The sequence below is a fragment of the Neolamprologus brichardi genome, chromosome 10, assembly GCF_056152115.1.
Source record: "Neolamprologus brichardi isolate AB-2024 chromosome 10, ASM5615211v1, whole genome shotgun sequence".
NCBI lineage: Eukaryota > Metazoa > Chordata > Actinopteri > Cichliformes > Cichlidae > Neolamprologus > Neolamprologus brichardi.
Genome location: NC_142113.1, coordinates 15992151 through 16013691, shown reverse-complemented (window position 1 = coordinate 16013691; position 21541 = coordinate 15992151). Strand labels below are relative to the sequence as shown.

Here is a 21541-nt window from a genome sequence, read left to right as displayed (position 1 = left end):
TCAATATGGACCAAAATCTCTGAGGAATGTTTCCGGCACCTTGTTGAATCTGTGGTATGAGGAATTAAAGCAGTTCGGAAGGGAAAATAGTGTCACACCTAGAACGAGCAAGGTGTACCTAAACTAGTCGGTGAGTGTACATGAAACTACTAGTACACAATTTTTTTTATCTTTACACATATCATTTTCAAGAATTCTGGTTTGTTTTCTCAAGTTGTTCTCACACCTACAGTTGTATAGTCCATTTAAATGGAAATCTGGTTAATTTCCCCCCTTGGTGTGGTTTGTTTGTACAAATGGGAACAGTCTTCACACTCGGACCAAAACAACCACACCAAGACCCTTTGGAGGAGGTGGTGTTGGTACGGTTCCAAACAAACTCCAGAGCAGTTCATTTATGGTTTGAATGTGATTTGATTCACATCTGAACGAACTACCAGGCACACATTACAAGTCTGAGCTAAAAAACATCCCGTAGCCACGTACGCTTCTATTCTAATTGTGGGAAAGTACTATAGATGTGGAAAGGCCCAACAACTAGCCGTGAAATTAACGTAAATTCTGTTTTCCAATAATCCACAATGCAGCACCTTCTTCATCTATTTACTTTTGTTGCTCCCACCCTTTGGAGTTCACAAACCAAACCACAGGAAAAAGCTACAAATTTACAAACTCGTCAACTAATTCGGACCAGACAAAACCAACTATAGATGTGAAAGTGACCTAAAATAATGCTCACTTTATAAATTACCACAGATATACAATCACAGAACTATTTACTTTGCATCAGACATTCCAGGTAGACTGAAGGTTATATGACAATCTCTATGACTAAAGCCTTAGTCATGAAGTTTTAGTTTGTGAATTAAATAAAAAAAATGAACTAAAGTTCAACCTTAATGGATATTCAGTGTGTTGATAGCTTTTCCAAATCACCACACACAAATTTGGGGAGAAAAGCCAACTGCTGTAGACAGTGGAGATGGGGAATAAAGCTGCACATTTTCAGACAATCTCTCCCGAGTAAAACACAGCTTGAGATAGAAGTTCATACCCCAACCTCTTTCTCCAGAAAGAGGCGCACAGCTGGTCAATCATTGTGGGAAGTGGGTGGACGAGACACATTACAAATGCACCATCTTTTACTCCAGCCTACACAGCTGGTGCTAATGAACGTACTTAAAAGTAAACATTGTTCAAAAAACCTTATGGATAAAATGTAAATTATTACAACACAGCCCACAAATTAATAGTCTTATAAGTTATTTTTTAACATCTGCTGGTTCTTTTTCTTTTCTTGCAACACATAGTTCAGACATACACTGCAGAAATGCATCAGGGACACAAATATGCAACAAACATGACAAATACAGCACACCAGCTTATGTCAGGAGGTTTGAATGCATGTATGTGTGCGTGTGTGTACGTAGACATCTTTGTGAGGACAGAAAATTGGCATGCCACTATACTTGTAGGGACCACTAGTGACTTATGGGGACAAAATGCCCATCCCCTCGAGTTTGAAGGCATTTTTGAGGCTCAAAATGTGGTTTTAGTGTCAGGGTTACAATTAGGTTATGGTTAGATTTAGGCTGAGGGTTAGGGTTAAGCATTCATTCTTGACAGCTAGGATTAGGGTAAGCAGCTAGGGAAAGCATGATGTCAATTAGATGTCTTCACTAAGATATGAAAAGAATGTGTGTGTGTGCGTGCTTAGGACAGACAAATTGTGAGTGGGTGAGTGGCAATAAAATTTAAAAAAAGCTGAAAAAAAAAATGAAACCACCAATTCAAAACATAAAAAAGGCATGACAGGAAGAGACAGTAGGTGTGGGTATAAATGTGGCGTGGCGTTTGACAATTCAATTGCGGCAACAAGGAAAAACAACACTATTATCTATAGCCGATAATAATATTAATAAATGTTATATTCCATCGTGCTGAGTGAAGGGTTTTTTTAAGTCGTGAGAAATAAAATGATAATAAATAATAAAATAGCCTGAGTGCTGCCAAATAAAAGAAAATAAATAAAGGAGAAAAGACAGTGCAGGGACGTGTTGCACACTGAAAATGCAATGTTGGCCCACAGAGCTGCTAAAGCAGAAAAAGGAGGAAGCGAGGCGACCACGAAGCATCCGAATAAATATAAACATAACAGGTAACAGGTAGAAATGTGAGAGATGTGGCGATGACTCAAGAGTTGATGCAGAATACAGAAAACATAATACCAAAGTGGCCTGTGAAAATAAGAGTATTACATTTCCATTCAGCAGACAGAAAATTTGTTTAGTTGGGAGAAAGACGAGAAAAGAAGCAAAGAAAAAAATGGAAAGAAAGGAGGGATCCAGTATCAATCTCATGTAATTGGCTCAGTAATTGTTACAATGGACATTTGTATACATTATAAGGATGATATTCAACACTTTTGTTTTGTGGTCTAGCCTTATGATCCCTATGGTGAGAATGAAGATGAGTTACCAAATGACTTATGTGGAATGTCACCGCTGCTGGTATCCTAGTCTATAATCACATTAAAAAATGAGAGTAATGGGGTTGCCACATAAAACCTCCAATCCAACTTCCTCTTCCTAACAGATTAGATACTGTATTCTCTTAAATGGAACATTTGGGATCACATCAGGGTCACAACCAGCACTGCACTGCACTGCTAAAGAAATTCAGCATGAATGACTTGCTGGTAGTAAAAGTCAACCTGATACCCTGGGGAAGGACAGAGAAGTGGTCAGAGAGGCTACAGGTTCAGCAATTACTGCCTGAACGTGAACAGATTTCACACACACACGCACGCACACGCACATACACGCACAGACGCTCACACACTCTGGCTAGCTAGGGATAGGACTGAACTGTGTTTCTTGACTCCACAGCTGACACCAAACAGGAGGGATCATAGAGTGATACTCGGTATTATGCCAGCGAACACAGCGGTGAGCTTAAAGAAATATTTTTGAATCTGGATAAACCGAATAAGCAGGTGAAAGAGCAAAACGGGAGTTCAACTGCGAAGTTACCAAAAGGAAAATGCTTAAGAATAACCTGCAAGAGATTGCAAAAAAGTGAGCCTGATATTCTGTTGCATGGTATGTTTCATTTAATCATACATGGACTCTGTGTTTGCTTGTCACTGAGGCATTTAGACGGAGCTCAAGGTCTTCTTGTCTTCAAGTATGCCTCTGTTGCAGTGATTGGTTTCTTTTTCACGCTTCAGTGAACTGCAAATGTTTCTGAAATTATTCCTCTTATCTAGAATTTATCCGAGCAGGTTCTTGGGTTACAATGACAATGAGTTCTGCATTTGCACCTAATGTACCACATGGTTATTTTTCTCAAGCTGTTTAGCTCTCCTCTTTTCATCCATCATTTTTTTTCTATTAGAGGACCAGTGGAGGTTGAATATTCAGCCATTCTCCAAATGGAGCCTGCTAGACTATGAAAACAATTCCAATAGGCCTATAGAAGCAAATGTAAGGAAAACTGCACTCAATATGCATGCCCAATCTACTTGTGGCATGGGTCTGTGCACCTAGTGAAAGCACTCTGGCAAATATTGACTTCCTACTACACCTCTGTAATCCTCTGAGTGATGCTGGAAGCAAAATTAGGCATAAATTCGGATATTAAATACCAAAGTGAATTGCAAATATCTCATTAAGTATTTATGTTGACGTAAGATTCCATTCTAGAAATAATCTCTATTAGGGTGATGGGGGTCATTTGGAATTACTCTGAAGTACTGTGCAAAAGTCTTGAGCCACCCCTCATTTCTTTATATTGTGCCTGGAAAAGGACAGCTATCTATTTAAACGAAATCAATAGAAATATAATAGAAAAGGCAAAAACAAAGTTTCTACAATGCTAGAAAGGTTGACCACCTTTATAAGGCAAGTTCCCTCATTTATTAGTCGTCAGGAATAATTCTCCGGGCTTCTTGAAATATATTCAAAGCTCTTGTTTGGATGTTGCCTGCCTTTTTGTTCTGTTCTCTGTTGAGATGATCCCATACTGCTTCAATAACGATGAGTTCTGGGCTCTGGCGAGGCCATAGTGTTCCACTATGGGTTGTTTTTTTATACCCAGGTATGATTTCACTGCAAACTGCCAATGTTATGCTAAAAAATAAAGCTGTTGCCAGTCAGCTTTCCAGATGGTAATGCATTATGGATCATAATCTGATAATACTTTTATATGTTCATAATTCCATCAATTTTGACAAAAATTCCAGCACCAGTAGCTGAAAATGTAGCCATCATCTATGACAGAGCCCCCATAATGTTACAGGCTATAAATACACATTGTTGAACATTCTCTCCTGATGACAGTTTGAACCAAAACATTCAAATTTGGATTCATCACCAAATAAAACCTGTTCAGGTTCTTGTGTAATTTGGCATACCCCAGTCTTTTCTCCCTGTTTCCCTTCCTTAAGAATGGCTTCTTAACAGCCACCCTTCCACTGAGACCATTTCTGATGAGGCTTTAGGGAACAGCAGATGGATCAACTTAAGGGCCAGATGCATCTTTAAGGTCTTTGCTGGATATTTTCCCTATTTCTTAAGGACAAGACTTTTAGATATTGCATCATTGCAGACAGTTTTTGAGGCCTTCCACTTCATCTTTTATCCTCCAACTGTCCATTTTTCCATTTTCCTCGCATTTGTTAAAAACACACTGCACTCAATGATGAGATATGCCAGGTTTTGGCTAACAGCTCTTTGGGAATCACCTTGTTGGTGCAAAAATACTGTTTTATGGTTGTCAAACTGTGTTATCGTTCCATACAATTACGTTTCCATACAGCTAAAGAAAAAGGAACAAATGATGTGTGTTTGTGACAGGCTGCTAGAAACAAATTGTAAAGATACAATTTAAAGTTGGTTATTCAGGTGTCTGTTATGTGTGGACACAACACTGATTCATCACATTGAGTAAGCTGTCTGTTTTGTGCTTGAATGATAAAAAATTGTGAAAATAAAAGTGGTCAGGTACAAGAACTGGGATGAAAACGAATAAAGTTAAAAAAGCAGCAAACAACCAAAGAAAAGCACTGATATTTAGAAAGCCTGGAGAACTACTGCTCAAGACCACTTTAAAAAATTGCATTTGTATTTCTCATTGCTATTAAATTATAAATAAATGAGTAATGAAACAAGACTTTTGCACAGTGCTGTACCTTCTTTGTTACAGCACAGAAGGTACAGCACTGTCAAACCTGCTGATATTTACAGTAAGTGCAAAGGAAGATTTATCCCAGCTTTTTAAAAGAACGCTCTAATCTAAGAAAGCATATTGAAATTTGTGTCATGCACCAGACTGTGGAGGCAAATGCTAAACGATATAAGATTATTTAATGCTGCTAAAAATCCTTCTGTCTGTTCTGTGCCTATAAAGTTCATGGTTTTAAGTTTGGCTGTCATGCACAGCAGCATTTCTTCTAAGTGAAGAAACTACACCAAAACCTGAGCAGTGAGCTCAGAATTACTCTTAATTACAGACGGAAACAATGACACCAGTAATGATACACGCTTTTAATTAACCAATTTTGAAGTAAAATCTAATCTGGCCTGGTGTGAAACAAAGACGGGTTTGACCTACATACACTAGGAATTTTTCTTTGATCTAGTTTAGATTGAAGATTGAAGCTCTCCTTTTAAAATACATTTTCATTAATTGCGTTTTGTTTTTTTTCCTTTTTCTGCTGCGTTGCCATTTTAGCATAGGTTTTCATAAATGGAAGAGCTGTAGACAAAAAAAATGTTTTGCTTTGTTTGTTGTCTCATAATGAATCATTAATGTATCTGTCTAGTTGCATGTTTTAGTAATTACAGAGTGTAACAGTGAATTGATTCCTTCAAATAACCGTGAGACACAGATGGATGCCTCTTTTCAGACGTTTGTTCCTCTACGGGGAGACAAAAAAAGAAAAGAGTGCTGGTATTTATCAGGAATAGTCTGTAGTTGAGTAACTCAGACATCAAGGGACCGTCTTGTTCCACAAACTGAGATAGTACTGCTGCATACAGCAGCAGACAAAGAGAGTGAGCAGCCATGTTTTTTTAAAGCTCAACAAAAAGTCCACAGCGTGTCAGCACTTTTGCTTCCAAAATAAAAATGGACAGTTTTCTAACAGACTTGAAAAAAATCTGAGCTTGCAGGGTTTTTAAATATATCTAAAAAAAAAAAAAATTTCCATCCATCTTTCAAGGCAAAAATATGATCTTTATCTTATGAATATACATTTTAAGGAATAAAAAAAAAATGCTACTACAGAGTCAAATCTCTCCTAAGCCAGTGGTTCTCTCGCAGTAGATAAAATTCAGCACAGAGACAGACTGTAGACACGCAAATAAACAGACACGACTTCTTTTAAAAGCACAAGCACAAAGATAACATCAGGGTGAGGCTGTTTGATGCCATAAATGTGATCTGAATCATCAACTATCTCATTAGCAGGTCACACTTTGTGTGCCTCAAAGGATGTGCTCAACATGACTTCCCTTCATACTGCACTTTTCTTCACCTTCTTGCTTCTCCTACACCATCATATGCAGCCCTTATATTAAGTCACATGACTAACAGTAGTTTGAAGACTAGTTTTTCCACAGTGAAATGAGCGAGAAGACACATAGGAGACCAGCTAAGTCAAAGACATTTTACTCCACAGATATGCATCAGTAAGATGATTAATTCATTACTCGATAGACAGAAGAGAAAAAAACACCCAATCGATAACATTTATTTCATTCAAGTCTATCCCATGTGATATTAAGCAGAGTATCTTCAAATAACATTCACAAAAGTGTACACATTCATGTAAATTTATGAGGATAAACCATCAATACACTCATGAATAATTATAAATCTTTCTTGATGTATAAGCTCAAGGAGGTTCTGGTCATTTGCAAAAAAAAAAAAAAGGGGGAAATTCTGCTGCACTGAAATTCAAGTTTATTAATAGTATATGAATGCAAATATAAGCGAGGGGTAGGCAGCAGGGGGTTGTCACTCAGGCAGTCATATTGCCTGGGGACCTACAGCAGTTACAAGGACAGCACCCGCCCTCCACCCTACAGCACCCAGGACGAAGCCACAGAAGGTTGCTCAGCTGTGTGGGATCACTCAAACAAGCTGCTACCTCAGTCTGGCCCAGATGAAGCTTTTTTTTTTTCCTTTTATTTTTACTGTGTTTACTAGGCGCCTATATAAAAGTGGCCTCAGTGAGTTGTTGCTGGGTTTTGGGTTGGAATGAATTCTTCCTGTGTTTGCATGCCAACGACTCCTCAGTGAATCCCCACCAGCCTCAAAGAGGAGGTTTTCTTAATTAAGACTTGCATTATGAGATATTCAACCCCTCATTTCTGTTTTTCTTTGGTTTCTTTCAGTGTCTTTCACAATGAAAAAGATCTATCTATCTATCAATTTTGAAAAATCCTGTCGATGTGGCAAATTTGTTAAGCTTATAAGGGAGGGTCCCTTATAAGCTTAACAAATTTGCCACATCGACTTTTCTCATTCCAAGCCAGGAAATGCTATAATTGAGGCTATGTCATGATACACTCCAACAATTTCCATAAATAAAGCCAAAAATGTGACCTTTTAAAGTCATTTTGATGACACATGTAATGGATGCTGTTACTCTGCAGAAAATTTTGTTGAGCTGTTTTCCTTGTACGATACTAAAAGTAGGATCTAAATCTAGGAACGCTTCACCCGTTGAAGTTCCAGCTGTTTCTATATGTTGTCACTTTCTGTGGTCCCTGAATTTTGATCGCTTTACCGGGCACAACATGCAATCTGCAGGCATACATGACAACCACTGCAATAAACCACATGTGCAAGGGCATTACATATGCTAATGTAGACTGTGTTTTTGAGTTTTTAAGCAGAAAAGCAGATTCAGTATTGTTGAATGTAAAAACACAGCAATGCAAAAATCCACATCAGAAAAGATAGAATCCTCTCAACTAGAGGGGTTGGAAGGTAGATGGAGAGAAAGTGAAGACATAATGGGACCAAGTTTAGCTGCAAACTCATAAACAGAAATGGGGGTCTGCTAGGAATCAAAAGAGTATAAAAGACTAAGTTCATACTAAAATCACTCTATAGCCAGAGCCTTCACAGACTTGATGCGGTGCTCAAAAGCAGAAAAAATATACAATATATAGTCTCACATTACATAATCTACCTAATTTCATCAATTACACATTTATTAAAAAGGACTGAAATGAAGCTGAGACAACACAAAGGAGGGAAAAAAGGAATAGTTGAATGCTACTGACAGCAGGCTCACCTGCTCACAATGACAAAGCTAACATAACATGGTAATCTGCAATGCTGCCTACATTCATCATCTTAGCCTGGAGACCTAGTTAAAATTAAACCCAAAGTATCGCTGAGGCTGATAAAACTGCAAATTAAAAAAAAAAAGTACTGAACACACAAACGAGCTAGAAGTAAAATGCAATGAAAGCCACGATAAATCACAAAAACTGCAAATGTAAAGCGCAGGCTGGGGGCTAAAAAAGTGAGTACAAATCATCCTCTGGAGACCAAGAATGTGAAATGTAAATGCTCTAACCGTTATCCATCCAAGAATGTTGACCCATATTCAGTTTCTTAAATGTATATTTAGAATGTTTCATTGAAGCCACTTCATTTTACTTAATGCCACGACTTTTACTGAAGCTCTTTAGATAAAAGCAGAGTGAATGTCTCACGAATTTCAGCCCTTGTTATGTGGCCGCGTTTCACTCGACTCATCCTTGAATTTATGGTTAACAGTGGCTCCATTACCTTCCAAAGGTCAAGTTAAATTACTTTGCAATATTTGCAACCAGTGCAGGTTATTTGTGAGGTGAGCGAGTGAGTAATTTGACAAGGGTGTTTATTTTCTTCTCTTGTTTTTTTTCTGCTACACCTACAGGGTAGGTGTACTTTAGAGAAGTCCGCAGCTTTTAACAATAAAAATCAAACTGTCTTTAATATATTTCCGTGATCGTTTGCCACTTTGTTTGAAGCATAGATCAAATACTAAATGTTATTGAAAGTGATTTTTTTATGGTTGAAAGACATGAGCGTGACAATACTAAAGCGCAATTTCCTGGACTTTGAATAGCAATAAACTGTGGCAGCTTTGGACATTATGCACTGAATGCCTTTTATATTGTTTGTCTTATATGTGGTTTAGATTTAAGGACATTTAAAAGCTTTTTGTTAACCACTTCCATCCTTCCATCAGTTAGTGGATAATATCAATTATTTGTATTTTTTCCTTTCAATTGAAGGTTTTCTTTTATCAGAGAGCAATACTTCTGGTGTCCCCCCTACTTCCAGTCTTTATATAAACTATAATCGCTGCTGATGACTGTGGCTCCATATTTCCTACACACATAAAAGTGACGTTACTTTTTCCATCAAACTATCAATAAAATAAAAGCTAATAAGCAGATCTACACATGCATTTGATGGTCAAATGCTCAAGGGGTTCTCATTTTCCATTTATTAAATGCAACAGTGTGTAAACACTCCCAGCTTCTAATTTGGTGTCATCCAATTATCATCCCCAGTGATACCGTTTTCCTCCCAGCAGTGTGCATGAGACACTTAGGTGAGTCTCTTTCTCTTCACACGCGTTACCTTTTTGTCACTCAGCTTTTGTTTTAAGCCACTGTTTGCTCACTTAACACAGTTCATCCTGTTTGTAACCCAAACGTAATGCAGAGATGATTATTTGGTAAATGGAACATCCTGGTGTTCTTTCATGCGTTTTGTGGGTATCTGTGTTGCTGTTCCAGGCTCTCAGCGCTCCTAGTGGCATCCATATTTTTCCACACTGCATGACAGTGTCCCGACTTCAAATGTATGTCATGTTGCAAACAACACTTTCTCTTCTTCTCCCAGCTTTATGAATCTTACATTTCATCCCTTCTACTTTTTCCTCAGTACTTTTTTTTTTTTTGGAGGCAGCTTCATTGGAATGAGTCAATCTTTTATGATGGGCATGCACTCATCTATAGTGGCTTGTGTAACATGAAACTTTAATTACTCATACATGACATCTAGGCCTACTTTTTTATGATGAGGACACATCATCTACTTTGGCAGGTGGGCTAAGGGAGAGAATCGAGGTATTTCATCAGCAATGAGGGACTGCTTATTTTTATTTTATGTGTTAACAAAAAGTGTCAGGTTTGCAGTGTACGTTTTTGCAGTTGGCTATTGACGGTGATGAATAAAAACAAAATGCAAGAACTGATGCTGCAATGGTGAGATGGACGCCGTTTAGTTGCTGATTCTGCACCTGCTAAATAAAAGATGAGCTGATAAACAACATGGTTCATATTGAACGTCAGTATTAGGCTTATCAGGTGCTTCTCCTATCAAATAACCTCATTTTAGATGGTATTTTATAGCAGCGTGCTTGCTCGTGTTAACATTTAGAGAAAGGGTCATTGGCTGTCTTGTTATATCAAGACTAATATGAGAAAAGTGACACAATTCTCAAATCTATTTTTTGAGTGTACACTGCAGTATAGTAGATTTAGAACAATTTACCATTTCAAAAATCTTTCATTTTTATGGGTGTTTTTTCTTTAAATCTTGAAATGCATTGAATTTTACAATTTACGATAAATTCTGACAAATGAGCTGGGGATAAAATGACCGGGACATTTCCCAGTATGGATTTTCCCATGATTACTTTTTTAGTGTAGATAATCAGCAGCAACAGGCTAACTTCACTTAATGCAAAGCCTGGAGCAGTAGTTTTATGGAGCCTAGACAGTAGCTGACAGCAAAATAATTTTCTACAGTTTGGTTTCATACCGACTAAGTGCAACATGTCTTTTAGGGGAGCTTTACAGAGAGGTGCTGGAAGGAATATTTTGTTACCTCTGAAAAGAGCCAGGGTAGCCATTTTCCACCTGTTTCCGCACTATGTGGTAAGATAAGTTAGCTGGCTGCTGGCAGGAGTTTCATATTTACTGTAAAGACATGAAAGTGCTATCAATCTTCTCATCTCACTCTCAGCAAGAAAGCAAATAGGCAAAGCATTTCCAAAAGCACGGAATTCTTTTTTTTTAATGCAGCTGCATTTGGACTTTGGTATGCATTCTGTTAAATGAAAAACGTTTGAAAGAAAATAAATACATGCTTATAGTCCTCAAACAGACACATTGTGAAATATGTCTTTCTGAATTTTCTACCAGCCTAAGGTATCACATTTGTGCCTTTTCAAGCTAGAAGCATTTGCTATTGAGTTTTTATGTGTGTTTTGCTTTTCTTGTATTTGTGGAATGCTTTTTTAGCTCAGCTGCAAGCTTGAGCGGTACAATCACCGCCCTCATCAACATCTGCATCCGCACGACCGTCACCCTTGCCATTAGGCATATACTCCTCATCATCAACAAGGCCGTCATTATCCTCATCTTCATCAACCACTTGATCCTCTTCTTGACCGTTAACTCATATCTCTGCGTCAGCTGTTATCCCCCTGATTTATATGTTGCATAATTCAAAGAGATGTATAAACGTTCCAGTATTTTCAGTGCTAAAAACGAGATGTTTTTGGCTGCTGTTCACACTGTGCGCTGCGCCGGTTGCTTTTATCAGACATGAAAGCAACCTTTTGAAAATATTGATTTTAATTGTAAATATTCCACAGAAACAATCAAGCCACTTTCGTAGCATTTACGGTCGTAGTCATGCTGTTGCCGTGCCCTTATTTTTCTTCACAATCTGCCAATTTGTCTTGCTGGGAAAGCTCTTAGAGACACAGGCCTGAAGAGAAAAAACTGTGTTTTTACTGCACCTTTAGATTTAAGTGTGATAAATATGAGCAGATATGGGCCTTTGGCTTGAACAACACTCAGGCAGAACAACCAATTTAAGGTATCTATCTACCTGCTGCAACACTATGTAGGCCATACATACTGGGTGCGTGTCAGCCAAGCATTAGTTTCCCCTTGTCTCCGTAGAACAGGGCCTGTAACAGATGACATTTTCACAAACCAGCAAGCCAGGTAATTAGGTAACTAACTACGTAACACTAGCTACAAGCATAAACATGGTACTCTTCACAGTACCCTCATTAAGCAAATGTAAATGTACTGTAGCCGTAGTAGGGATAAAATCCATGCACATCTGCTTGCTACACTGCTGTAACTGTAATGCCATTTGAAATGCTTTCCTCTGAGATGCAATTTGCTTGGGTTCCCACAGCAAAAAAAATGTGATTTAAATGACAAGACGGCAGGCATCTTCCAGCTTATTCGCTTACATGCAGCAAATGAGCCTGCATCACTGTCTCTGTCCAACCAAGTGGGATCAGAGCAACACCTTCATCGCACACTTAGGTGGAGGTTGGGTTGTGGCTATGAGAGGCTCAGCTCAGGCAAGACTCACTAACATCATTAGACAGATTTTTGTCCTGACATATCTTCTGTCAACATTCAGTTCTTCTACTTATATTTCAGTTTTCTGGGGAAAAAAGGAAATTACATACAAGATTGTTTAAGAAGAGAACCATTTGTCTGAAGCTTTATTTTATTAAAAAGATTCCAATTTTCTGCTCACCACCCACTCCACTCAGTTTGAGCATACAATGACATGACTGATGTGTGTGGACGAGCAAAGAATGGCGTAGAGCGCCATTTAGTCAGACGCTGTCAATCTCACACAGGTAAGCTACAGTACAAATGAGTGGGAAAATCTTTCAGTTTATTCTGATGGATGTTTTTGATATTCCTGTGATAGTTTAATCTTTCGCTGTTCAGGCATTTTAGAAAAATGGCTCATGTCTGAATGGTTGTTGAGAGCAAATTCAGCCCCGTGTTAAAATAATGTGAGGGTGTGCATTAGTGAGGATGTGTTTGGATATCTGTTACAACTATATAATTTCTTTTACCCCATTTTACTAGAGATACACCAATCCACCAGCTAGGGACCAGAATCACATGACTGGCTGGCCAATCAACTTCGTGTATGTCACCTTTAATGCATGTGCAACACGAATGCAGACAAATAGTTGCAGCACACTCATAGCCCACATGCTAACATGTTACTGGCTAGAAAGTGCCCAACTGTGAGTGAAGGCACATGGGGGACCATCATGAAAAACTCCTTTACCTAATTGCACACTTAAATAACACTCACCCAGCTGAAATGGACATTTTAAAGATACTAAAAAAGCTAGCTAGCTCTGAGCTAGCTAGCTAGAGTTACCACATGCCACCAGGCTTGGTATAAGCAAAGGATCAACCCTGTTATAAGGAAAGATGATTGGAAAAGATAAGTGTTGATGTTCTGGGGGAGTTATAAACATATTGGAAAATAATATGAGTAACTGATTTGTTTTGTTATCTTATAAAAATCTATTGCAACTGCTTTTGTTTTATGGGGGAAAATGTTTCAGGTAAAGGTGGGTGTACAGCAACTAATGACTTGTACCTCTTACCAGTAGCAGAGAACTTAATTTTCAGTCAGAGCAGTATGGGGGAAACTGTAAAGTTTTATCATTTGTTTTATTAACAAAAAATATTGAATAATGCTTGGTTTTGCTGGTAGCTATAGTACTCAGAAAGAAATCGGCATTGCCAAAAATCTTCAGGTAAAACTTAAAAACAATTGACATCAACCAAGACAATTGCAGTTAATGCATCTCTACATTTCACTCTTCTGAATAGTACTAGCTGTTCACACAATCACAAGGTAAGCTGTAGCCTACTAATAAATACTTATAAGTTTTGCAAACTGAAAGATTTCTTTTGCCCCCCCAAAAAATTGGACAGACAGACTATATTTTCTATGAAGCTATACAGGCACTGATAATAAAGGGCAGCACCATGAATTTGTATATAAAAATTTATTAAATGATTGCCTTGTTGATTAACATTTTCACATGCAAAAAAATCAAATCCAATCAAAATACTGAAAGCGTTCCATCAGTTTTCACCAGTGTGCTGTAGCTCATACACGGCTAACAAAGGATAACATCTCATCGGGAGATACCAGAGGTTTCTAAAAAGCTGAACTTTAATTCAATCTTCCCAAAAATATACTGATCCAAAAGCAGTGACGATAAAATACACTGTCAGTGAGCTAACAGATACAGTGCCGATATCAAAGATCATTGAAGTCCTTACTGTGCAACTTTATAAATTCCCCCATCTTTCAGAGTGCCTCTTCAAGACTCTGGATATGCAAATACTCTTAAACACAACCCTCATGAAAGCAACCCCAGAGATCTTTATTATAAATGACAGACCTTCCCTCTCAACTCTCAAGGAAGAATTAATTTGCCGTTGAGATTCGGTCCTCTAGTAGAGCACTGTGTAGCAATGTAGGTTCTGTAACTTAGCTCCTCATAAAGACGCTTCCTAAAATATATGCACAAAAAATTTAATGAGACAGCAAAGGCCCTCCTGTGCTTCAGTGACATTACCAGGAGCCATCATTCAGCACTGTACTTGCTTGTGGAGCTCACCCATTTATACAGCATACTACTAATGATGAAAATGTTTGCCCTTGAAATCTCAGTTAATAAGCAGCTATGCTATGACATCCATGATTAGATCATCCAGTGCTGTCACATCTCATCCTGAGAATGATGCCACCAGACAAAATGGAGAGTGGGAGCAAGAAAAGATCCTATTCACTGATTCTTTCCTTCACACACAAGACACACAAGACACAGACACACACAGACACACACACACACACACACACACATACACACACACACACACACTCCTCTCTCCTCTTCACCAGCAATGCAACAGAACAACCTGGGTTAATCTTGGGTAACAGCTTCTTGGCCAGGATCAGAAAGCTCCACTAAAACCCAATGAATGTTGACATTGATACGGCATGGAGCCTCCTCATACAGGTAGGACGCAAGAGACAAACTCCTTTATAGAAGCAGCCGCCTCAGGCAAGGATAAGATTGATTTTGCAATGCAGCATTAGATGAGATTTCCGATGCATACTATAACAAATTAGCATGAATCTGTTCCCCATGAGAGATGCCCGAAGACACAGATTGAATTGAAATAAATGACTGTCCCAGTGTTTACCACACCATCCCCGACGCTGCAGTCCGCTGGTCATCTGAGTGTGACAGGCCTGGTTCAGGCACAGCAGAGATCAGCGTGATGGATGGACAGTCAGGCAGCTGATCAATTGCCTCCACATAAATCTGTCATCCACCTTAATGTGAGATGATAAGGAAGGAGAAACGTAAGCTTGCAAGACTTTGCTCTTTTAACCCCAAGTGTTACAATGCAATTTACTATGGCTGGCCAGGTTTCCTGCTCTTATTTTTCCCCATACATAAGCTTCCTTTCATCGTGAGCGCTCACATGCCTTCTAAGCCAGAGTCCTGTGGATATTAGCTTGAAAAGATTTAATGCCTGTGCTGGTGAGAGTAATGTCTGGTATGAAAGAGAAAGATTCATTGAGCAATCTGAAACTAAGACAGTATAAGACCTCCGCAGCCCCGTCAGACGTCTCTGGCAACAGATCTGATGCAAGTTCAATCAAAACATTTCAGTTTGCCATACTGTAGCATCCCCCACTGACCCAAACCCCCCACCCACCCCCTTTTTTTCAGTTCCAACATTATGGGCTGACTCACTGATGAAGATAATGTGTATTACTGTACCAGACTGACAGTCAGCCAAGGTGAATGTTTGACCTTCCACATGTCATCACTGTTTTAGTGGAAGAAACAGGCTTCTGCGCACACTTATTTAAAGATGGCACTGATGTACTGTAAAAGAAGCTAACCCAGTGCTCTCATGAATAATGCATTGGATCCAGTCTGTTGTTGGACCTTTGATTTATTTTTTTCTTTGACATTCATTACTAAAGCATTTAGGAATGCAAAACCAGATATGAGGTTCGCCAAGTAAAAGATCACACAAGTTTAGAATATATCAATATGCAGAAATGTGATGATATTCTAGGAATTACTGGCTCTTTTAAATAAATAAAGATCCACAGTTTGGGGACACTGAACTGTAAATATTTCAGAATTGAGAAAACAAAGACACCTCTAATAATATTACGGTGTGCCTGCTAAATTGCCAAACAATGAGTTAGATAGAAAATGCAGATTTGAAATGATACAGTAACTGGAGCACAGAGAGTAGTTTCTGCTCTTTGCTCCAGATTTCAGCAGAATCTTGTTGCATTGCTGTTTTCTGAGCACCGTAACTGCATAATGTACTGACAGGGTGATATTGTGTTTTATATCTCAAAGGGCACTGATTATGCTGCCTGGGCACATTTTGGTTAACAGTGCAGTTCCCTTTTCTCATGCTGTCACACGGTAGCAACGATGGACGAGCTGAAATACATTTGCAATGTATTGCAACACTCCTGAACATGCAGAATACACCTGAATGGAGCAGAATAACAATCCTGCTTTCTTCACCTACTGGCTCATGTATCCTAAGTTTAACAGTAAATGCTTATAATAAATATCACCTTTAGGGTTTTTTTTATATGCACTCCAAGAACTCATTATTCTTTATGCTATTTTCATTTGGAATTACTACGGTGCCATGCAAAGTTAAACTGTGAGATTATGAACACTTACTTCGCTTCTGTTTTCCTCTGCTATTACTGCAATACAATAGCCTCTTAATCAAGGCCAGAGGCTGATTGGAGACTGTGGTGTCAACCTTAGGAGCCCATTAATTACCAAAAATGTTGTGTGCACCGTAGGGTCGTGGTGGTGGTGGTGGGGTGGGAGTACTGTTGTACAGGAACATCATCTTTTATGCAGCAGAAAATGTACCAATACTCCTGAAACAAAGTGTCAAAATGTGCCGCTAGTTCCCGAGACTGTCTAGACTTCATAACTGATAACATCACAAGTTTGAGGTTTCCTCATCCTTCTCCCCGAGCTGTTATTCCACCCCCCCCCCCCCCCCCCCAAAACAGCACATAACCATTTTACATTTCGTTATTTGTTGCACAGCCAAAAAAAAAATCAAAAACTAATTTCAGTCTCACAGCATTTCATTAATGAGAACTAACGGAAAGAAATACCTAGCAAATGTCATTCCTTCTTCATAATGGCTGCGCCGTCTTGCTAAAATTTGATCTGGTGCAATTTTTTTGTCATGCACATATTTAATGAATTACAGCTGAGCTTTTCAGAAAACATTTCTGTCACGGCGCCTCCCAGTATGACAGGACCTGGTGTACCAACCTTTGCTGATTCCTGAGTAGCATTCTGCTTACAGAAAATTACAGACCACCTTCCGCTCCATTCCACCTACTGTACCACCTGCAGTGAAAATAACGGGCAATTTCACTGTCAATTATTTCACAGATATATAACAAGACCAATCAAGCTTTCTAAATCAGTTTCCGCCACATATGAAGATTATTATTTTACTTTTCAAAATTTCAGTGTCCATATCTGGAATAATACTGTCTTACAACCTTACAGCTACCCTTTAAAACAAGTGGCACAATGACCCAGATTGCAACTTAACCAACAGCGCTGCTGGTTTCCCAACTCTGACTATAGGACTGCTGGCTGTATGACTTGTATTGTGTGTAGGATTTCAGTTGTTTAAGTATTTTGTTTCAGTCATTTGAGCAAAGTTCATTAAATATAATGCGCAAATAATGAAATAACCCCAACTCCCCAAAGGTGTAGCGAGACAAAGATCTCAACTGTGACCTTTTTTGTCTTCACCATCCAGGGACATAATCCCTGTTTGGCTGCGCAGCTGGCATGCAACTGAGTCACGCGTCAGCCCTGATTAGAAGCAGCAGTGGTCCGCGGGCCCCGTTCCTCTGCCAGAGCCAGAAGTGGAAAAGGCCAGGGCCACCACTTTCAGTCTGTGGATGTGACCTTGATGGGGTATGATAGAGAGGAAGCGACACGATTCGCAATGCCGCACAATATCTGTAAACTTCCACTTCCCCAGTATGCACGTTGAAGCTATTGAGCTGTGACACACGCACACACACGCACACACACCATGTCAACTCTGCCCTGTTGTTATTTCAAGCAGTCTCCTCCTTCACGTCACCCAGTCATCCATCTCTCTTTGCATATTGGCTGGTGCTTTAGGCATGACATCTTAATTCTAAATTTCCTTTTCATACTTAGCAGGCGCCACGCTAATGTAAAAATTCAAATAAGTGCAGCTTTAACAGATAATGGCTCAAATACATTCCAGCATTAAGCTTAATGTGAAGTAATGTGGATGCAGCTTAATACTATTAACAGCTATAAAATAATTTCTGATATTATTTTCAATTGAATTAATACCGGTTGTATTATGTGGGTAACAGCAGCTGTGACGTCAATTAAAAAAAAAAACAACTAACTCTCTGTCCAAACCCTTAAGTCTCACTGGAAGCAGCAATGGAGACAGATGTCTTGCGAGCCAGATTATAGCAACAAGAGTGGGGAAAAGATGACACCGAAGGCATAAAAAATACTAAATGATGAGCAAAATATTGCCAGTGGCATGCTCTGTGTCAAAACAGAGCTGATAACTTATAAAAATAAACACAGGAAATTTGCTGCAAGCTGCACATACAAAAGATGAAAAAGGGAAATTAAAATAGAAAACAAAAAGGCAAGACTGTGACACACCCTGCTGTTGCAATGCTGCCTGGAAATATTATCATAAAAAAATACCCAACACACACACACTATATATACACAAAAAGTCATGCTCTGCGTTGCATAAGTCCATTGTTCAGGTTTGGAGCATTGCAAGCCTTCGTTGTTGTCAACACAGCTCTCATTTAAGAAAACCAAGTGCCTTATTAAAGAATAACATAGCATTTAAATGAGTCTGTCAGCCAAAGCAGCAGGGATTTAAGAGTGTTGATGAGAAAATGTGCAATCTGAGATGCAACACTTGTGCGCTGTCCACAACAGAGGTGCTAAAAGATTGCATGCAACGATAGTCAAGCACAGGTGGTTACTTACTTTAAGTGAACAGCATTTTTCATGCAGCTACCTGAGATGTAAATACCTAGATTTTAGAGAACCAAGTAACAAAATGGATTGGATTACAGGTGGAGTAGAATTTGCAAAGCAAATTGGTTTCCAGGGTGAAGGGAGGGCAGCAGCACTCCTGTGAAATGTGCAGCAGTGTAGCTCAGAATCTTGGGCACCTCCCCTCTTTTTTTTTGATAAATTAATCTAATTACTGGGGCTAATATCCAGCTGTGACCTAGACTCGTTACCATTTTAAGCAACGGCACTGAAGACACTCAAAAAGAAAGAAAAAAAGAAAGATGATGTAATTAAACTGAATTACAAGACTAAGAATCTGAACTACACCAATTTATGCAATCTAGTGAACAATAGCAGATGATTAACTAGTGTCTGTTTCTGTTCATTCACATTCATCCAAGTAATATATGCAGCGTGGTATGTTAGTGGTGATGATTTGCTGTCAATTGTGTAAAGGGGAGGAAAAAATAAATACATTTTTGAAAACAAGCTCCAAATTGAATCACAGCACCTCATCAGCGGCCAACGTTTCTTAATTGGTGCTACATAACCTGCTGCGTGGAAGCTGCAGATTCCTGTGGGAGCATAAATAGGCCTAGTGGGCTACAGGTTTGAGCAACTACTCTCATCACACAAATATATATATCAAAAACATATCAATAATCATAATTTCCAGTGCACAACTTTCTCAGGTTTTAAAGATAATATTAAAGTGAAGCTGCCGAGGATGCAAGGGATGTGACAACTGTTTTACTCCACCGTTCCCTCCCTCTCTCCCTCTCTGTGTCTGCCTGTCTCTCCTTCTCCTATCTTTAAACTGGCCAGTCCTCTGGCACAGAACATGAAATCCCTCTCAATAATAAATAGGCTACCTCGAGCATTTCGGAGACAAGGGCCCTGCGTGCTGCATGACTCAAAGACCACCTTAACTTCACTTTTTTATATAAAAAATTAATACCTAGCCATCCCGGCATGTGGCATCTGACGAAATCAAACAATGGCTTGTGCGTGTGTGTGTGTGTGTGTGTGTGTGTGTGTGTGTGTGTTGTGCAGCCTGTATTCAAAGGAAAAGCCCCCGCTGTATGTGCTGTAGCCTAACCACAGGGCATGTCTGCCGGCACGCAATTAAGCGACCTCAACCGCAACCGTGTTGAATTTGGAAACCATACCTCTCCTCCACCCTCCCTCAACTGACTGTAAACACGGATACAAAAAAGCAAAGCGTTAGAGAGAGAGAGGGGGAAAGGCGGCTTGGTTTTTAAATGTGATTATCTCTCGTTGCTTTAAGTGAAATCTCCAAAAGAAACCTCAGGAGAAGTGTCCATAATTGGTGAGCAGCAGCAGCAGCCTATCGCCCCCCCACACACACACACAAGAATTGAAAAATAAAATAAAATAATAAAAATAAAAACACACAGACACTGATACAGCGCGGCTTATCTTGTAGCTTTCTACTGCAGCACGCTTTAAAGCCAATTATCGCCGTCCATAAGGTCGTTTCTGTGTAGGAGGTGTGCGGTGTCATTTAGCCTACCTGTGCATCATCCAGCGATCCGACACATGGATACAGGGAGGGTTTGATTATTCCAGCCAGGCAAAAGAGAGGGAGAGAAAAGAGAGGAGGAGGAAGAGGAGGAGGGGGGAAAGGGGGAAAAAAATCCTAAATTGAGCAGAGATGAATGCGGCAGATGAATAAGCGACCTCTGTCTTCAGAAAGGATATTCTTATCTTCAAATGTTGCTGTGTCGATGGAGGCAGGCGGGCAGGGAAGCCCAGAGCTTCTCTGTACAAACAAAGATGCTTTCTCTCCTCCGCCGCACCGAGGGCAGCAGCAGCAGCAGCGGCAGCAGAGCCGTCATTCCCCCGACACTTGATGGTAATAGTTTGGTAGGTAGCTTATATGGGTTGAGGGCGCGGTCAGCTGCTGTTGACCAATCCCGCTTCCCATCAAACTATAACAGCAGCGTTGCCATGGAGGATTAAACGGCGTTTAACCACAGAAATGTAACCTGCAATATTTAAGCAGGTAAACTGGAATTTCCATCACAAGTATCATATTAAGTGGGATATGTCAACATAGGAGTGCCATCCTATTTTTAAGGAGGCGGTTCAAATGTTCAACCAGATCCTGCCTTAGGTCACTTCGTGTTGCCAGAGTGTCCTTGAGCAAGACAGATGATCGGATTGTGGTCACCACCCCCCCCCCCCCCCCACATCACCACTAAAACTGCTCCATTCTAGGGTCCACAGCTCCATGTGTGCCTTAATGAGCAGCTTACTCATCCAGTTGCCATCTTTGTTTGATATCATGTAACAAAACACACCGTGGTGTCATTCCTACATTAGCAGCCTCCCTCCACGTTCACCCCCCCCCCCCCCCCCCCCCCCAACTTTAAAGCACGAAAACTTCCATGGCTCTGAGGAAAAGTTTTTTGTTTTTGTTTTTTATAAAAAAAAAAAAAAAAAACTGTCCAAAGTTAACAGTGACACCAGTGTGCAGGCTAGGGTGTAATATTTCAAGCTGCTATC

General features: G+C 39.5%; 1 protein-coding gene across 4 annotated transcripts in view; it reads right to left on the bottom strand.

Moving 5' to 3' along the window:
- LOC102785624 (neurexin-2-like) overlaps positions 1 to 20879 on the bottom strand; it is a 128046-nt gene extending 107167 nt beyond the window's left edge. For all 4 annotated transcript variants that reach the window (XM_006799994.2, XM_006799997.2, XM_006799995.2 and 1 more), the window contains exon 1: positions 20547 to 20879. The gene's annotated coding sequence lies outside the window, so the exon portion shown is untranslated. The remainder of the gene's footprint in view (positions 1 to 20546) is intronic.
- Between the last annotated feature and the right edge of the window lie 662 nt (positions 20880 to 21541).